The sequence below is a fragment of the Triticum urartu genome, chromosome 2A (assembly GCF_056163025.1).
Source record: "Triticum urartu cultivar PI428250 chromosome 2A, HENAU_Tu73, whole genome shotgun sequence".
Taxonomy (NCBI): Eukaryota; Viridiplantae; Streptophyta; class Magnoliopsida; order Poales; family Poaceae; genus Triticum; species Triticum urartu.
In genome coordinates this window covers 764,779,153-764,786,132 of record NC_141874.1, presented here as the reverse complement: position 1 = coordinate 764,786,132, position 6,980 = coordinate 764,779,153, and positions in this window count along the sequence as shown.

Below are 6,980 nucleotides of genomic sequence, written 5' to 3'. Positions count from 1 at the left end.
ACGGGATTAGTTTTGAACCTCAATAATTGTTATTTAGTGCCAATTTTGAGCATGAACATTGTATCAGGATCTCGTTTAATACGAGATGGCTACTCATTTAAATCCGAGAATAATGGTTGTTCTATTTATATGAGAGATATGTTTTATGGTCATGCTCCGATGGTGAATGGTTTATTCTTAATGAATCTCGAGCGTAATGCTACACATATTCATAGTGTGGATACCAAAAGATGTAAGATTGATAATGATAGTCCCACATACTTGTGGCACTGCCGCCTTGGTCACATAGGTGTCAAGCGCATGAAGAAGCTCCATGCAGATGGACTTTTAGAGTCTCTTGATTACGAATCATTTGACACGTGCGAACCATGCCTCATGGGTAAAATGACCAAGACTCCGTTCTCAGGAACAATGGAGCGAGCAACCAACTTATTGGAAATCATACATACTGATGTGTGCGGTCCAATGAGTGTTGAGGCTCGCGGTGGCTATCGTTATGTTCTCACCCTCACTGATGACTTGAGTAGATATGGGTATATCTATTTAATGAAACCCAAGTCTGAGACCTTTGAAAAGTTCAAGGAATTTCAGAGTGAGGTTGAGAATCAACGTGACAGAAAAATCAAGTTCTTGCGATCAGATCGTGGAGGAGAATACTTGAGTCACGAATTTGGCACACACTTAAGAAAATGTGGAATAGTTTCACAACTCACGCCGCCTGGAACACCTCAGCGTAATGGTGTGTCTGAACGTCGTAATCGCACTCTATTAGATATGGTGCGATCTATGATGTCTCTTACCGATTTACCGCTATCATTTTGGGGCTATGCTTTAGAGACTGCCGCATTCACTTTAAATAGGGCTCCATCGAAATCCGTTGAGACGACACCGTATGAATTATGGTTTGGGAAGAAACCTAAGCTGTCGTTTCTAAAAGTTTGGGGATGCGATGCTTATGTCAAGAAACTTCAACCTGAAAAGCTCGAACCCAAGTCGGAAAAATGCATCTTCATAGGATACCCTAAAGAAACTATTGGGTATACCTTCTACCTCAGATCCGAAGGCAAGATCTTTGTTGCCAAGAATGGATCCTTTCTAGAGAAGGAGTTTCTCTCGAAAGAAGTAAGTGGGAGGAAAGTAGAACTTGATGAAGTATTACCTCTTGAACCGGAAAATGGCGCAACTCAAGAAAATGTTCCTGAGGTGCCTGCACCGACTAGAGAGGAAATTAATGATGATGATCATGAAACTTTAGGTCAAGTTGCTACTGAACTTCGTAGGTCCACAAGGACACGTTCTGCACCAGAGTGGTACGGCAACCCTGTCTTGGAAATCATGTTGTTAGACAACGGTGAACCTTCGAACTATGAAGAAGCGATGGCGGGCCCGGATTCCGACAAATGGCTAGAAGCCATGAAATCCGAGATAGGATCCATGTATGAAAACGAAGTATGGACTTTGACTGACTTGCCCGTTGAGCGGCGAGCCATAGAAAATAAATGGATCTTTAAGAAGAAGACAGACGCGGATGGTAATGTGACCATCTATAAAGCTCGGCTTGTCGCTAAGGGTTATCGACATGTTCAAGGGGTTGACTACGATGAGACTTTCTCACCGGTAGCGAAGCTAAAGTCCGTCCGAATCATGTTAGCAATTGCCGCATTCTATGATTATGAGATATGGCAAATGGATGTCAAAACGGCATTCCTTAATGGTTTCCTTAAGGAAGAATTGTATATGATGTAGTCAGAAGGTTTTGTCGATCCTAAGAATGCTGACAAGGTGTGCAAGCTCCAACGCTCGATTTATGGGCTGGTGCAAGCATCTCGGAGTTGGAACATTCGCTTTGATGAGATGATCAAAGCGTTTGGGTTTACACAGACTTATGGAGAAGCCTGCATTTACAAGAAAGTGAGTGGGAGCTCTGTAGCATTTCTCATATTATATGTAGATGACATACTTTTGATGGGAAATGATATAGAACTCTTGGACAACATTAAGGCCTACTTGAACAAGAGTTTTTCAATGAAGGACCTTGGAGAAGCTGCATATATATTAGGCATCAAGATCTATAGAGATAGATCAAGACGCCTCATAGGTCTTTCACAAAGCACATACCTTGATAAGATATTGAAGAAGTTCAATATGGATCAGTCTAAGAAGGGGTTCTTGCCTGTGATGCAAGGTGTGAAATTGAGCTCAGCTCAATGTCCGACCACGACAGAAGATATAGAAGAGATGAGTGTCATCCCCTATGCCTCAGCCATAGGTTCTATTATGTATGCCATGCTGTGTACTAGACCTGATGTAAACCTTGTCGTAAGTTTGGTAGGTAGGTGCCAAAGTAATCCTAGTAAGGAACACTGGACAGCGGTCAAGAATATCCTGAAGTACCTGAAAAGGACTAAGGAAATGTTTCTCGTTTATGGAGGTGATGAAGAGCTCGTCGTAAAGGGTTACGTCGACGCTAGCTTCGACACAGATCTGGATGACTCTAAGTCACAAACCGGATACGTGTAAATTTTGAATGGTGGGGCAGTAAGCTGGTGCAGTTGCAAGCAGAGCGTCGTGGCGGGATCTACATGTGAAGCGGAGTACATGGCAGCCTTGGAGGCAGCACATGAAGCAATTTGGGTGAAGGAGTTCATCACCGACCTAGGAGTCATACCCAATTGAAAGTGCGTTATATCGACTAGAGGGGGGGTGAATAGGCGATTTTTATGAAAGTCTTCAAAACGTGGAAGTTATGAAGACAAACAGTAGAGATATGCCTATTACTATGCAGCAGAAGTTAGACTACACTAGGCAAGCTATGGTCAAGTATCAACAGAGTGAAAGCACAGTGACAAATAGCTGTAGTGTAATTAGGATCAGGTAGGAACATACTATGAAGCCAAACAGATCATACACTCACGTTGTGAAGACAAAAGATAGAACAGACACGCAATGACTTCACAATGAGTGATCTGTAAGTAAAAGGAAGTGAAGATGAAACCAGTGACTCGTTGAAGACAATGATGTGTTGGACCAGTTCCAGTTGCTGTGACAACTGTACGTCTGGTTGGAGCGGCTAGGTATTTAAACCTTAGGACACACAGTCCCGGACACCCAGTCCTGAACACGCAGCTCAGGACACCAAGTCCTCACCGTATTCTCCTTGAGCTAAGGTCACATAGTCCTCGCCCAATCACTCTGGTAAGTCTTCAAGGTAGACTCCCAAACCTTCACAGACTTCGTTCACTGGCAATCCACAATGTCTCTTGGATGCTCTGAACGCGACGCCTAACCGTCTGGGGATGCACAGTCCTCAAGTGTAATAAGTCTTCAGATCACACAGACAAGAAGACTTAAGTGATGCCCAATCTTCTCTGGCTCTGGGTGGTTAGGGCTTTATCCTCGCAAGGAATTCTCTCTCTCAAAGGCTTCGAGGTGGGTTGCTCTCAAACGACAAAAGCCGTGCACTAAAATCTGAGCAGCCAACCGTTTATGGTTGTAGGGGGTGGGCTATTTATAGCCACTAGGCAACCCGACCTGATTTGTCCGAAATGACCCTGGGTCACGAAGGAACTGACACATGTCTCAACGGTCAGATTTCAAACTCTCATGGCAACTTTACTTGGGCTACAAGCAAAGCTGACTTGTCCGGCTCTGGACAAGATTCGCTCTCATTGTCTTCACTCGAAGACATAGGTTTTTGGTTTAGGCATCACTTCAGTCATTCTGACTGGTTCTCCTGGACCCCACTTAACAGTACGGTGGTTCCTATGACTCAACACAAAAGAAAAAGAACTATGAAAGATCTAAGTCTTCGAGCTCCATAGGCTTCATATCGTGTCTTCTCTTGTCATAGTCTTCAAAGTGAATATCTTCATATACCACCTTTGACTTCAATGTCTTCATACATTTTTAGGGGTCATCTCTGGTAGTAAAACCGAATCAATGAGGGACTTCTACCTGTGTTATCCTGCAATTCTCACAAACACATTAGTCCCTCAACTAGGTTTGTCGTCAATACTCCAAAACCAACTAGGGGTGGCACTAGATGCACTTACAATCTCCCCCTTTTTGGTGATTGATGACAAACTAGTTGAAGTTTTCAACGGGGAATATAGTCTGTGAAATTGTAAAGGATAAGGAATTGTCTTCATAAGTTGCAAGGGCTACCCCTGAAGATGTGCATATAAGTTAATTTGCTTTTGGAATGCAAATGCACATGGCAGGTTGTACTTGTGGAGATCCACTTCAGCTTATGATGACAATCCACTATGCATGTGAAAGTATATGAAGATAATGACATGCATAATGGAAAATGGACGTCTGCAGAATGAGATAAGTGCGGAATTTCTCGTCGCACATGCGGAATTTATCTTCGCAAAACAGAGTGGCAAATAAGTAGCAGATGACCATCTGGTTTAAGTGTTACAACTCATAAGAACCAAATGTAAAATGAGAGTTGTAAGCATGAAGCAAAATATAAGGCACCCGCCCATATGGACCCGCTTGAAGACTATCAATCTCATATGCTTCTCCCCCTTTTGTCAGTAATGACCAAAAAGGTTTGAAGACATAGAGCCTCTACTCGTTCCCATGAGGAGTAGATGAAGTAGCAGGGTTGTTGGTGTTGTTTGGCGGTGCAGAAGAGCTTGGAGGTGCTAAAGCAGGTGGCGGTGAGGTAGCATCGTCTTCTTCCTCAATGATTCTGGCAGTGACTGTGGCAGCAGAGGAAGAAAACTCAGAGTCTTCAAGAGATGGAGTCCCCAGCAGCACAGCTCTTCGAGGAGGTGTGGAGTCAAACTTGAATCTCTCAGTGAAGCCATCCTCTTGAAGATCAGCTTCAGAAAGCATCATCGTTAGCCCTTTCCATGTGCGGCGACAGGTTTCATGGGCAACGAAAGCGTTCTTGGTGGCAAGATTTCGGATGCGATTTACATCCACCAAGAGGCTCTTCATCTGTCTCTTCAACCAGTCATGATGCCTATCCTGCTTTTGATGAAGGGCCACAAGAAGCTCTCGGTCGTTGAGAACACGAGTGCGCTTCTTGGGTCTTGAAGTAGTGGCACTGTCAGTGGCTTCAGTTGAAGCAGGGTGTGGTGCACGTGTAGTGCCAGCCAAAGGATACACCCTGGAGATGGCTTCAACACCTTCAATGTTCTGAGTGAAGCTCTGGTGTTCTGCATTCTGAAGACTCAAAGGTTGCTTGGCAGGCTCAGGATATATAGCTTCAGCAGAGGTATCCACATCTGGCAAGAAGATCCGATGGTTGCGGGCTGAGGGCTGATATGAGATCGCAGAGTGAAGCTTGATCAGTCTCATTACCCAAGGAGCATAGAACTTCAAACCAAGTAAATCTGAGCCTGATGCAGCAAGTTGGCGTATGAAGAAGTCCTGTGCGTTGAAGCATTTGCCATGAAGGATACAAAATATCAGAGTCTTCATTGCACCCTCGATCTTGGCATTTGGAGAGTGCCCTTTGATAGGCCAGAGAGTCCGGGATAATGTGATAGATGGTTCTGGGCAGGTACTCAAAGTCTTCAACGAAGAACTCTGTTGGATAAGGAGCATCGTGGGGCAATGGCTTCATCATGGAAAGCATCTGACTCATATTCGGTTCAGGCCTCTGGAATATGCTCTCAAGAGCTTCAGTGTGTAGTGGACAGCCTTCCTCGAAGAATTCGCCAGGAGTGGGCAGGCCGGTGAGCTCAATGATATCAAATGCATTGGCTTCGTGATGGACATTGCCGGTCATCCACTCCAGGGCCCAAGTCATCGGATCTCTGTTGTATCCTTTGATGTGGAGGGTGGCATAGAATTGCAGCAGAAACTCTTCATTCCAGTGCTCTTCATCAGTTACAAACTGCAGCAGACCCACTTGCTTGAAGCAATCCAACGCTTCCTCTAAATAGGGCAGACCAGCAATGGCTTCAACATCAAGGCGCTTGTGCGGGAAGACACGACCTTGGTTGTATAGGATGCATGAATAGTAGCTGCGCTGAGGATAGCTCCAGAACCTATCTGATGAAATCCTTTCCCTTGAATAGGGGTTCTTGGAGCTGTTGAAGAACGTATTATCTGCCTTGAAGCTATTGATGTTAAAGGAGCCAGGTGCTGATGCAAGACCTGCGAACCTCAGCAGCCTTGGGACTGGCTTCTGGACATGAGGCCTGTGCTCAACATGGTAATCAAATTGAGGACCTGCAGCAGACTCAGGAACAGAAGTGTCTGGATCAGTAGCTTCGCTGTCTTCTGAAGCTTTTGGTGGGGAGGGCTCCACATTGGCTTCAGTGTTGGTTATGGCAGCCTCAATATTTTCAGCCTCCACTTGACTAGCTGGAGGGTCGGTCACAAGCACGTTCTCCTGGAGAACTGCTTCTTGGTGGAGCATAGGAGTGGGCTCTTGTGGTGCTTCTTCTGCGGCTGATGCAGCCGGAATGTCTTCAACATAGACTTGAGGCCTTGGACCTTTGCAAAGCCTGCGGAATGCAGACGACGCCTGTGGGATTGGAGTGGGCTGGGCCTCATAGTCTTCTTCCTCTTGAGGGCGATCCGCCCATGAAGCATCCTGTGCAATTGGCGTCAGTGGTCGACCAATGCTGATGTGTTCGCTGTGTTCTAACTGAGGAAGGGCTACATCATCTACTACATTGTCATGATGACCAATGTCTTCAGCAGTGATGGGATCAGCTGCTGGAATGTCTTCAGCTTCAGGAGCCTCTGTGGAAGCAGGCTCATGAACCGTCAGTTGACGTTCTGCGTCAGGATGAACCATAGAAATTGGTTCAACTATCAAGGGCTCTGTGGGAGCAGCCCGAGATTTCTTGGTCTTTCTCTTTTTCTTGCTGGGGGCAGTAGGAGAGGCTTCAGAGCTTTTCCTCTTCCTTGCTTCAGCCTCAGCAGTTCTTGTCTTCTTGAGCTCTGAAGCTGTTGACCGACTCTTTGGCTTCGAGCCAGTCGTTGCAGTTGGGAAGACAAGCAGAACTGCT